Source organism: Hibiscus syriacus, unplaced genomic scaffold (assembly GCF_006381635.1).
Source record: "Hibiscus syriacus cultivar Baekdansim isolate YM2019G1 unplaced genomic scaffold, ASM638163v2 tig00112231_pilon, whole genome shotgun sequence".
In the NCBI taxonomy this organism is placed as follows: domain Eukaryota; kingdom Viridiplantae; phylum Streptophyta; class Magnoliopsida; order Malvales; family Malvaceae; genus Hibiscus; species Hibiscus syriacus.
The window spans coordinates 2,640,549-2,654,417 of NW_024063276.1; the positions used below are offsets into that span (position 1 = coordinate 2,640,549).

At 36.3% G+C, this 13,869-nt stretch overlaps 1 pseudogene; it reads right to left on the minus strand.

Annotated features, from left to right (window-relative positions):
• Positions 1-608: 608 nt before the first annotated feature.
• Positions 609-13,593, minus strand: LOC120176226 (annotated as a pseudogene).
• Between the last annotated feature and the right edge of the window lie 276 nt (positions 13,594-13,869).

Consider the following 13,869-nt stretch of genomic DNA (forward strand, 5'->3'; position numbering starts at 1 on the left):
TCAGCCGACGGCAAAAAGTTCTCCCAGCTACCAAAAAAATCAATTACGCAACCCCACAACATATCCTCCAAAATCTGAATCACTCTCTCATATTGACCATCAGTTTGTGGGTGGAAGGATGTACTATAATTCAATCTCATTCCCAAATCCGTATGTAGCGCCTTCCAAAATCTCGAAGTAAATCTTAGATCTCGATCAAAAATAATAGACAATGGAACACCGTGCAATCTGACAATCTCTGAAATATACAATCTCGCCAGCTTGTCCAAAGTATAATTTACCTGCACAAGAATGAAGTGAGTTGACTTTGTAAGTCTTTCAACAATCACCCAAACTGAATCCTTTTTCGAATGAGTCATAGGTAGGCCAGTAACAAAACCCATAGTAATACGCTCCCATTTCTATTTAGGGATCTTGATAGGTTGTAACAAACCTGATGGATGTGTATGTTCTGCCTTAACTTACTGACAAGTCAAACACCTAGCCACAAAATCTGAGATGTCATTCTTCATGCCGACCCAATGATACCTCTCTCTCTAATTCCGGTACATCTTATCTCCACTGGGGTGCATAGCATATGGGCTACTATGAGCCTCATTAAGAATAATCTACCTCAACTCAGCATCATCCGACACACAATATTGACCCTTAAAGCATAAAACTTCATCCTGATTAAGGGTATAATCTGAGATTATCCCCTGCTCCACTTGCTCAAAAATAGGAAGCAAGGAGTTATCAAGAGGTTTCTTATTTTTGATCTCATCAACCAAGGCCGGCTTAACTTGCAATTCCGCTAACAAAGTGCCATCATCATATAAATTCATCCTAGCCATTAAAGACCTTAACTCTGTTATCGCCTTTCGACTCAAAGCATCCGCTACAATGTTAGCTTTACCAGGGTGATAATCAATCACGCAATCATAATCCTTTAGAAGCTCTAACCAGCGACGCTGTCTCAAATTAAGCTCATTTTGAGTCAAAAGATACTTTAAGCTCTTATGATCCGTAAAAATATAACACTTCTCTCCATAAAGATATTGTCTCCAGATCTTCAAGACGAATATTACTGCAGCTAACTCCAAATCATGGGTCAGATAGTTATACTCATACGGTCGCAGTTGAAGAGATGCATAAGCCACTACCTTACCATCCTGCATTAAAACACAACCAAGCCTTGAGTGTGAAACATCACTATACACTGTAAAATCTTTTCCAGAGTCAGGTTGAATCAACACTGGTGCTTGAGTCAAAACTGACTTTAATTTCTCAAAACTATCCTGTTGTGCATCGCCCCAGTCAAACGACACGTTCTTTCTTAATAGCTTTGTCAAATGAGCAGCAATGATCGAGAATCCCTCGACAAAACGTCGATAATATCCAGCCAGGCCCAAGAAACTGCGGATCTCAGAGACGTTCTTGGGTCATTTTCAATTTACAAAGACTCGATCTTGCTTGGATTGACCTGAATACCTTGCGCAGAAATAATATGCCCCAGAAACGACACTTCATGAAGCCAAAACTCACACTTGCTTAATTTGGCGTATAGACGATTCTCTCTCAAGGTCTGCAGAATGATCTTCAAATGCTCGTCATGCTCTGCCTCAGTACGAGAATAGATAAGAATATCATCAATGAAGACAACCATAAATTGATCCAAATATGGCCGGAACACACGATTCATCAAATCCATGAAAGTTGCGGGAGCGTCCGTCAAACCAAAAGGCATTACTAAGAATTCATAACAACCATATCTAGTGCGAATGGCCGTTTTTGCTACATCGGACCTTTTAACTTTCAATTGATAATACCCCGAACGAAGATCAATCTTAGAGAATACATTAGCTCCTCGTAATTGATCAAATAAGTCGTCAATCCTCGGTAGTGGGTACTTATTCTTAATCGTCATCTTGTTCAACTTCCGATAATCGATACATAGCCTTAGGGACCTATCCTTCTTTTTCACGAACAGAACTGGAGCTCCCCAGGGTAAGGTACTATGCCTAATAAATCCTCGATCAAATAATTCTTGCAATTGGACCTTCAACTCCTTAAGTTTCTTTGGAGCCATGCGATAAGGTGCCATAAAAATAGGTACAGATCCTGGATAAGTCTCAATCTCGAACTCTACCTCTCTATCAGGAGGTAACCCAGACAACTCCTCCAGAAAGACATCAGGAAACTCGCTAACTGTACGAATCTTCTCGATTGTGGACAAGGAACCTTTAGTGTTCAAAATACAAGCAATGAAAGTCTCATATCCCTTTCGGACCATACCATCAATTTCCATAGTTAAAACTATATTGGAGAGATAGCCGCGATGTTCACTAATTAACACCACAATCCGACCATCAAAAGTCTTCAGAGTAGCACTCTCGTACTCACAATCTAGATTTACCTTGTGTTTATTCAACCAATCCATCCCAAGAATTAAATCGAACTCCTCTAAAGAAATCCCAAGTCAGACGATCAGCTGGAACACTACTGACCACTGAATCCCACTAGGTGTGGGCATTGCTATCTAACATTGCTACTGCACCCAGATATCTCTTAGTTGGGTCCAAACTCAACTGATCCATGCGTCTTTCAATATCTTGGAGCCAATCTTCCACTTCAGTAGGACCTCCACCAATTTGTCCCTCAAAAGTTCTGACTCCATTAGTAATCAGGGTATGAGAAATAAGCACCTCAGATACTACACCATCAGCTCTAACCACTCCCTGTATCAACTACAGAAATTGTCTACCAAAATTCTCATCTAATGCAACTCTGGTAAACTCGGGATCAATATCGGTCGCTCCTTCAATCAGAGTAGTAATGTCAATACCAGCAACAGTAGGTATATTCGTTGGGGTTGCAGGAGCAGGATCATCTATCGGAGGTGGGGGATCTATACGTATCTCATCGATCGGATCTGCAAATCTAGACACTCGACCTCGCCCATGGCTAGTTCGACGTCCACGTCTAGCACTCATTTTGGTGGATCTCAAGTTTACTACAGAAGATAAAACCTAGGGTTAGATAAGCACTTGGAGTCTCGAACACAATTAAAACTGTAAACTTTGTGACTTGGCCTTATTAACTTGTTTTGTAAAACATTTCAAAATCGTATTTTCAATTTGGACTCATACACAGTCCGAGGTTTAAAAACCAAAAGCTCTGATACAAATTAAATGTAACCCCCTAGACCCAACCTATGCATTTCGACTAAGTCTAGCGGATCACATTCATGATTCTTAAAGGCATGTTTCTAAAACGTTATTCGATAATTAAAATCATATTTCAAATAACATTATAAAATATAATAATTTATACAATAATAACTCAAAACACAAATGAAAAACAAAAGTTAAAAAATTAATTTAAAACACGACGTAAAATTTTAGATCTCCATAAACCAAATATGAGTAGAGAAAGCAATAGTCATCACTAAAATAAATACTTTAAAATAAAGGTCAATGTTACTAAAATAAAGTCAACTTGAAAGATAAAAACATTACAATCAGATGTTCTTCAAGAGATATATTTATCCTCCAAGTGCTTGATCCGAGTATCTAACCAACAGTATCTGAAAGGGGAAAAACATTTTGAAAAGTGAGCTAGACTCGGTGTGTCCCATTATTTCAGTAAAAAAATCATATAAAAAACCATCAATTATAATCCTCAAGTATCATGGAAATCCTAATAAAGCATAAAATATTAAATCATATAATATACCCTCATCCCGTACACCATATGCAGTTCTCAGAACTGTGTCCATGGGGTAACCTTATACCCATTAGTATAAGGGGCCCAACCTAAGGGAACATCTTAGGGCCCGAAAGCCTACCTAAATGCTGCCTTAGGTTCGGAAGGATTTACCATCTTGATCAGAGTTGTACCTTCATACTCCAGCCTACCCATATAATATCCCCATAACATATTTCAAATAACAAGTAAAAATTTCCATGATCCCTATCCTGTAAATTAATACCGTCCATTAAAACCCATTATTCAAATATCATATATAAAGTTCCATCATAGTTCATGAACCATCATCCATTGAATCATAAAATTCAAGTGAAATATGTATATATATATATATATATATATATATATATATATATATATATATATATATATATATATATGTAAACGTATATATTTATCAAACCAATTAAAACCATCAAATAGTACATAGGGAACACACCATGATAATACGGTCAAACTGTAGATCTATTGCGTATTGGCCTCGCCACGCTCTACTACAGATTTCAAACCTAATTCATAATAGCACTATCTTACTAGTGGTTAACATAATTAATTTCTGAAATCATAAGATTTACGGGTCATACGGGTGAATATTGGCCCACGCGGTTTAACTGATCTAGAGGAGCTAGGTTGAGCTGTCGAGTGATCAGGAGAGTCTCTTGTACCTTCAAACAATAATAATTTATCAATCACAAGTCTTACTTAATCATTCAAAGCTAAAACTCTTAGATACATATGCATTTTTCGGGTTTGACTATCAATTTGGAGGCTTTCGAGTCTGAATTTGACAAAAAAGATTCCGGAATCAGAATCAGGACGTCGAAAAAAATAAGATATGACCTTTCAAAAATTTGAATTTTTGGTCAAAGTCAAAGTTAATGGGTTTGACTGACAATTTGGAGGTTTTCATGTTCGAATTTGGCGAAATGAACTTCGAAAACGGATTTGGGATGTCGAAAAATGTCAGGATAGGTATACCCGAAAAAAGTCAAAGGTCGTTTACTAGCCGATCAACGCCGGTCAAAGTTCTGGTCAACGGTGCTCAATAGTCAACAGTCAACTTTTACAAAAATAGCACCCTAACAGATATTAATTATGGATTAGGCAGCCTTTTAAAAATATTTACAAAAATAGCACCTAATAAAAATTAATTACGTGTTAGGCACCCTTTTAAAAATATTTACAAAACTAGCACTCGGGTCGGGTCGGTTAACAAGTCGGGTCGGGTCAACGGTCGGGTCGGACCGGTCAAGCTGGTCAAACATGCCCAACCTCCATTTTGAACCTCCCCACGCGCTGCCATCTACGGAGACAAGGAGGGCACCGGTAGACTCAGAACGACACAAGGAACACGATGGTGCGGGAGGTGTCGAAAACGGAGAAATGACCGGTGATGAATTTAAGATTTTCCCGGAGGTGGTACTAAAAAAAACGTCGAGACTTTAAACCAAAATTCTTGACGTTTGACAGCGTTTCGCTACAATTGATTTACTGAGTTTTGTTCACGGGTCGAAGACGAACACGATGGTGATTTTAATTTAACGATCAGAGGTCAGACGGTGTCAGAATCGGGCTTGAAAGAAGGGTATTGGAGAAGGAAATTTGAGTAATTGCTTCTGTGTTTTCTGATTTCAAAATCAGAAAACACGTTTATAAAACCAAACATGCCGACACTCTTTGGGTAAATTCAGGGCTTGGTCCCTGAATTTATTTTACTTCTAAAATGGCCTACAAGTTTTGAAAGCTTTTAATTTAATCCCCAAATTTCACCAAATTTTACCAATATAAATATTTTTTCTCATTTTTCCCGGTTGTTACATGAAGGCATTGAGTACAAAATGTTCCCTTGAACGTGAACCTTTCTACAAGAAAAAATAATAATGTAGAGCATATCAAATCAATTTTCTGAAGATGAGCCTGAATAATTGAGACATGCTAGAAGCAGGAAGAAAAAAGGAATTAATTCGAAATAATTTTATCATGCATTAATTACAAGAAGCGTCCCTCAATTCAAATGTCACATCGAGCCTCAAACCACAAGATTGAGCAATTACAATTTGTTCAAAGATCCATAATCAATTCACCAGAAGATCATGGAACATCAAGGGAAAATAAAAGACATACGAGCGGACTCAAATCGAGCAAGACGAGATTGAAGGCATCAGAATGAATTGATCATTGGTTCAATTACCCTTAACCACTTGTTTGGGCCTATTTATCCATTTACTTCATAACCGTGAACTATTGCCTACATTAAGTGCCTTAAAAGTCCCTTCTAATCATACATAGATTTCTAAACAGAAGAGACTATCTTTAGATTTCATCCCGCCCATCAGGATTATTCTTTTATTTACAAAAAGGTTTTATAAAATCCTTAATGCATGATAGATAAAAATGATGAAGGGGGTTCAAGACGTAAATTTTGAACGTCTTGAAACCAAAGGAGGATTCAAGTTGAAAATGTGAAAAGGCGGCTCGAATTTGAAGATTGTTCAACTATTGTATAGGAGGCGATCTCACAAATCCCTTAATAAGGAATCACACAACCTCAATGTGCTCAGGAGAGCTGATAACCGGAGAATAATTCCAGTAGATGAGCATAGAAGCTATTCCATTAGATCAGTGAACATCAAAGAAATGAGAATGCCAGCCTTTGATCAAAGATAACAACCCGAGACATTTTATCCTTTCCTTACTTAACCCTACCTCAAAGATAGTATTAATCTTGACACTTGTCAAATAGCTATAATTTGTTGAAGGATTAAAAGTGTAATTAATTCTTTGATATCCAATGAATTCTTGTTTTATGATTTGTTTCAATTGTGAAACCTAGAAAGGGGCATTTTTTTAAAAATTTTTAATTAAACATTTTTCAAAATTCTTTTAATTGATATTTTTTTCAATTTTTTGAAAATAAAAGAAGAAGGAAAACATTTTCAAACAAGACAATCTCTCTGGTGTAGATCTTGATAGTTGACATGTGGCTCTCAAACATAAAGCTCATACTTAGAATCAGTGTTAAAGCAAGAAATGATGAATGTTACAACATTTTTGGAGGATCTTATCATCCAAGAGTACAACATCATTGAATTGAACAGACATCAACGAGTTAGAAAAATATGAGAAGAATGAAAATGGTGAAGTAGAGACAGTGGAGCTTACTATATAAGGTTGTTTTGTCATCACAACATACAGTTGCATTATTCTGGTGATCGCCCAAGCATTAATATTGGCAAGCCAAAGCATCCCACTTATATTCCTACTGAGCTATTTTCTTTGGTTCCCTTACAACACTATACAAAAATCTATGAACACCATGCGATGGCTTCCCTGGTTAAAAATCTAGACATAAGCCACAAAAAGGATGAATAAGTTGCCAAATGTTTGAGGACATCCAAACTTCCTCGAACTCAACAGTTCTTCCTTGGTGTTTTACTTGATAAGAAAATTATGATCTCTATGAGTCTTTTCAAGTTTGGCAAAGTCACGCAGTATATGGCTCCAACTAGGATCAATGATCACTGCCTTACAAATTTACTTCTAAGAATCCATGCGAAGCTTGGAGGACTGAATTCAATTTAGCAATTGAGAAAATACATTCAATTCCAATTGTTTCTAAGGGTCCAACTATGATCCTTAGAATAGATGTGCCTCATTGTTCTCCGGGGCAGTTTGATATTCCATTAATTATTGTGGTAGCCAGCTTCAAGTATTGGTCTTTGATTTTCTGCTACAGGGCAGCAGTGCGTGCACTATCTCCAAAGCTTCGAATAATAGATTCTCTTTTCAAAACCATCTGGCAGTGATGATGATGGTATCATGAGGAAGCTCTATTGGATTTCTATACAAATCCAGACAAAGGAAGCCAAATTCATCAAGGGAAAAATTTATTGGGGCAAGAAGAAATTATCACAAGTCAAGATTTGCCAGGATGCATGCTGATGAAAATAAAGAGTGAAGACAACCGAATCAGGGATAGAATGAAGAGTGCTCCAACATTCGTGCCTGACCATTGAATAAAAAAATATGCATCAGCATATACATACATTTTACATGAAATGTGCATATTTGCATCATACATTCATCATCACATTGCAATAAAAAAGATTTTTCCTTCTCATAAGGATATTTTTATAAAACTAATTTCATATTTTTCAAGATTGTTTTTCTAAAAACATAAATCTAGTCTTTCTTAAGATTGTTTTTCCTAAAATCCTTATGTCATTTTTTCTCAAAGGCCATTTTTATTCTCTCATGAGGACACCATCTAATTTTTCCTTTCTCAATATCATTTTTTCCTCTCACAATAACAAATTCAAAAAGGTCATTTTTATCAAAATAAGAATCAAGTCAAATACATGAAATCTACTTCATCATAACATCCAAGATAGTAATTCATAAATGCATCATTTATATTGATCTTACAGGAAATAAAAGTTCGGTGATGACTAGAAGTCCTCAACACGAAGGAATAATGTCATCCACAGGTTTGACATCCTGAAGTGAATAATTAGATGTTCTAATGGAAACATTCCTCAACATGCAGGAGCGGACAGTCTATAAGCCTTCAAGAATGTTTTTCACAAAAAAAATTTCGTCTCGCTTAAGACAATCTTCTGTAAATTTTGAAATTTTTGAAACAAAATTAATCTCACTTGAGATTGTTTCTTTCAAAACAAACTTTGTCTCTCTTGAAACGCAAATCCTTGTGCTTGTTCCTGTCGAAACAAATTTTGTCTCTCTTGAGACAATTTTCCACCAATTTTGAAAATTTTGCACCTAAAATAAAATTTATCTCACTTGAGAATGTTTTTCCTTAAAAACAAATTTTGTCTCGCTTGAGACAGTTTATCTTGAAACAAAATTTTGTCTCTCTTGAGACAGTTTCTCTTGAAACGGAAACCTCTGAGATTGTTTCCCTTGAAACAAATTTTGTCTCACTTGAGACTTATTTTATTGAAACAAATTATCCCTAAATATGGCCAGAAGTCCTCATCACGTAGGAATAGTGTCATCCACCGACCAGATCTCCTTATCAAGTAGGAGCATCGTCAACCTTGGATAACCATACTTTCTCATCACATAGGAAACTTGTTATCTCTAATTATCCCTAAAGATGGCTAGACTTCCTCATCACGTAAGAAGAATGTCATCCACCGACCAGATCTCCTCATCACGTAAGAGCAGCGTCAACCTTAGATAATCGACTTCCTCATCACGTAGGAACTATGTTGTCTCCCAAATTATCCCTAAAGATGGCCAGACGTCCTCATCACGTATGAACAGTTTCATCCATCGACCAAATCTCCTCATCACGTAGGAGTAGCGTCAACATTAGATAACCAGACTTCCTCATCACGTATGAACCGTGTTGTCTCCCACATTATCACTAAAGATGACTATACATCCTCATCATGTAGGAACATTATCATCCACCGACCAGAGCTCATCATCACGTAGGAGCAGCGTCACCCTTAGATAACCAGATTTCTTCATCGTGTAGGAACCGTGTTGTCTCCAAATTTACTTTAAAACGATCAGAACTCTTCATTGTTGATGAAAAGTGTCATCTTCAACAACAAAATCATTCCCTGATTGACCTGACTTCCTCAATGAGAAGGAACAACGTCATCTACAACAAACTATCAAATTTTAAAGCCAAAGAGAGAACTGGACAAAAACTTGTTTTCTTATCATCTTTACCCTATTCTTGTTAACACAAAAATGTGCAAAGAGGAGCAGCGGTAGACACCCATTTTTTTCCTGGGTTTTAATCGTTCATTGCTAATAATTATTATCATTATATTATTGTTATTATTACTATTATTATTAATATTATTTTTTCATCTACAGGTTACAAAATTCGGGCCCAAATCAAACCCAAAATACAAGCAGACCCAAGCAAGAGGCCCAATTCGGACCCAAACTACATCAGACCCGGTTCAAGCCTAATACTCAACCCATACCCGTTAGGGTTTCCATCACTTATGCCCAGTACCACCTCCAATGCTAGTCATTGGATCTGGACCCATCCAACGATCCAGATCTCCCTAAGGATTAGGGTTTTAACCCTAAATATCAACCAACTATCGCCGCTAGTCGACGTGGACCGTCCAATCTTTCACGCGTGAGATGCATGCGCCCAAATCTTCAACTCTTATGCTGTCACCGTCAGTAATCTGTACCAAACAGTGACATAAATTCCATTAGTCAACCACCAAGTCAGTCAAAAATCACTCAAGTAAAAAAAACCAATAAAATATGAGAACAAATCAAACTAAAATCCCGAGGAGAATTATTTCATCATATCCAACATGCACGTCCAATCTTTCACGCGTGAGATGCATGCGCCCAAATCTTCAACTCTTATGCTGTCACCGTCAGTAATCTGTACCAAACAGTGACATAAATTCCATTAGTCAACCACCAAGTCAGTCAAAAATCAACTCAAAGTAAAAAAAACCAATAAAATATGAGAACAAATCAAACTAAAATCCCGAGGAGAATTATTTCATCATATCCAACATGCATTGAAAAGGGGAGAAGGGATTTCTTTAAAAAAATAGAGAGTTTCTCAGAGGAGAGGGGGAATGGAGAAAAAAAAGAGAGAGAAGAGAAAGAAAGAGTGATTCGAACATAAAAAAGAGACAACTTCGAAAAAAATGGAGAAAGGGAGGAAAGTTTACCTATTAGCAAGGTCTAAGACTGTTCGGCTTTATCGGAGACCAGGAGAGCCATGATTGGAGGTAAAGATTTCTAATCTTTAGGGTTTTTATAAAAAAGTTTTTAGAGTTTTGAGTTTTTGAAGGGTCAGGTTTTTAGGGGAAGTAAGGAGGAGGAAATATCAGGAGGTCTTTAGGAGTTAGTTTGCCTCTGTGGCCACTGATATGTGGCGGCCGAGGAGCCTCAACTTTCCTTTTTTGACGAGGCTTAGGAGGATTCTCTGCCATTCTTAGAATGACAGAGACAAAGGATAAGAGAAATGAAAAGGGTGAGAGTTTTGAAACCATAAATGAGCTTATATGAGCTCTTCAATATGACATCGTCTAAAAGGGGGGTTCAGCGTGTTTTCATGCTTGGTATATTAGCAGATTTGGTCCTTTCGTCCTTGTAAGCTCGCTATTTTGCCATGGAATGAAGCTTTACATATTTTGTTTGGAGCCTCTATTTTTCAATGTTTGCATTTAAGTCACTGATTTTTATATTATGCCACGTTTGCCAACTTTTAAATATGACCTTAAGGTTTACAAATCTGTTGATTTAGTCACTATTTCATATAGATGTATTTTGGTATAATTATATTTTGTCCTTTCATATTTATTGTTTAGTTTATTTTAGTCTTTAATATTATTTATGGGATATTTACGTTTCCAGCATATATATTGTTGAATAATGTTTGATCATATCCTGTATTTGTTTGGTATTGTTGTATGGTTCCTCAAATATTGGTTACTGTTATTGTGGTCCTTTGAATCATCAAGTGAACCTAGTTTTTGATGTTTGCATTATGATTTTTACTATTGTTTTATTTTTATTCTAGTCCTTTATGCGCATATATTGTATACATCATGTTTTATAGATTATATTAAATAAAATATTATTATCTCTATTTGTTGTATATATTTTATTATATATATATATATATATTAAAATAGCATTTATTCCCCTCATATTTCTTTATCTATCGATATGTTATTCGAACATTTTTCAAAAACTTTATTTGTAGAATGAGCGTGGAAAGCACTGCTTGGACGAAGTAGTACGATTCGATAAGACATTCGAACGATAAGTAAACTTGAAATTGATCAAATTTATTTTTTTATTCATTCTTTTAGTTTAGTTCAATGGCAATGTTTGTTTCTTAAAATGGCATGTCATGTTGTTTATAAAATTACCAATAATTTTCGTTCGATTTGTAATCTTTGGCAACAATGAGGAGGGAATATTCTTTTACAGATAAGAAATAGGCGAGACAACTTTCCCAATGGAGGATTGTTAATTTCGAGATTTCTTTTCAAGTTAAAGAATTTCCCCTAATAAATAATTCGAAGCAAATTAATTAAACTTTAATAAAAGAATCACATTCTAACTATGTATTCGATTCACAATTTCCACCATTTACGACAATATGAAAGCGACTATGTACTAATTTTGGGCGTTTGTAGGGATGCTTATCCTTCTCCACGTGTAATCGACTCCGGGATCTAAAAAATGAATCTTTAATAACATAGACCGATTTGTCTAAAAAATTATTTTTCTTAAAATTGTTTTAAAAGACCTTTTTAGGTATTCGGCCTATCTAACCTAAAGGTCGATGACGACTCCTATTCAATTTAATTCAAATTAATTTAAAATCGCCAATTTTTCAAATTCAAGTCAGAATTATTTTTTAAACTTAATTGTTTAAAAAAAATTGTTATGACACCTCGCTCGATGATGGAAGTAAACTCGTGGAATGTCTGGGCCAGTGAAATGTAAAACAGCAGCAGCCTCGATATCTGTCCTTGAGCAGATGATGAACGGTAGACTAATCCGGCGACTTGTCATAAAGGATCGATAGGATGCACATGTCCCTCGAAAGCAAGTAAGTTTGGCGGAAGCACTCCCGATTGCCATAGACTGAACCCTGAATTGAGGCTCTGTAAGAAACGGATGATATTCGGTTCGAGCAATTAAATGGACAGAAAAAGAACATTAATCAGCCAGCAGCAGACAGTTTACTTACTTAAAAGCTTCAGTCATTTATGATAAGAAGGTGTGATGTTGGTCCTCCTCCAAGCTTCGAGGTCAAAGACATTCATACCGGAGAGCCAAGCACAACGATCTTGGTCGAGGTTGGATGAAATCATCGGGTGCGAAAAATTCAAGTAGTCCTTGTATTTCCTTCCTGGACAGCAGTTGTCCCCACACCATGAATCGACAACGGCACCAATGGCTTTCCCGTTGAGATCCAATGTCGACAAAGATGAAATGTCATGCTGTACTACAACATCATCATCCAAGAATACTATCTTGTCGAGTTCCGGAAACAGCTGTTGAGAAAAAATCAATGGCAACAGAATTTTAAGGTTTAGAACAGATCACTTGACAGAAAATTCAATGCAGAATTTGGGTTATTACTTCAGGGATATAAATCCGGAGATGATTCATAAGGGACAGGTAGCCAGGGTTTAAAGCCTCAAAAACTTTTCGACGCCCTCCCCCATGTTCAAAGTCTTCTTCTTTCAGATTATTGTAGTAATGACTGCAAATCAATTGATGTATTTCCAACATCTGCTTAACCCCAACATTCACCATCTGAGACCAATCATATTGATGTAATCCCTTAACTTCAACTACGGCCGAATTAGGTGAATTCTTCGCAAACCAGGCATGCATTCGGGTGTAAGTTTAACATATATTGTAAGTTATATATATTAAAGGAATGTTGAAGTGTTTGTTTAAAATATATTGGGGGGGTAAGTTTAACATTATTTATACACAGAATTTCCTGATACCACGCTTCATAAATCATAATAATAAACATGTTGGTAGTACCAAAGGATACTTCAGTCGTGTTCATTCTTACAAATTCTAAATTAATTAAGCCTAGCTTTGATTCACATCAACTGAAAATGAAAAAGAAGAAGAAAACAATAACAATATAAATTCTGTAAAACATTTGGCTGGCAGTATTGAGCCACAGTTCAGTTATCCCATTATCAATGAAGTAAATCACATAAATGACCGAAAGAGCAGAAATGGACATGCACGTATATAAAGACGAGAATAAAATGAGCAAGAGTGAAATACCATGGCCTCAGTCTTTAAAGCAAAGGCCTTTATATCTTGCCGCTTTGACGTCATCTCCTTCACAAGGTCATTGAATGTCTCAAGTGAACCCTCTGTCGTCCCCTCAACAATGTTGTCAATCTTTCACTTCCATTAGTGCCCTTGCCAGTTCTTCTCTCAGTTCTTTATGGTATATGCATGGCATGACAATCACAAACAACAAAAGATATGATTATTTACAAGCTAGGAAACACAACAAGAACAAAAACTACATTCCAACAAGACACAGCCAATCAACCACAGAAAGTTTTAGAAAAATTAAGAAACAGGTATGGTACGGCATGATAATTA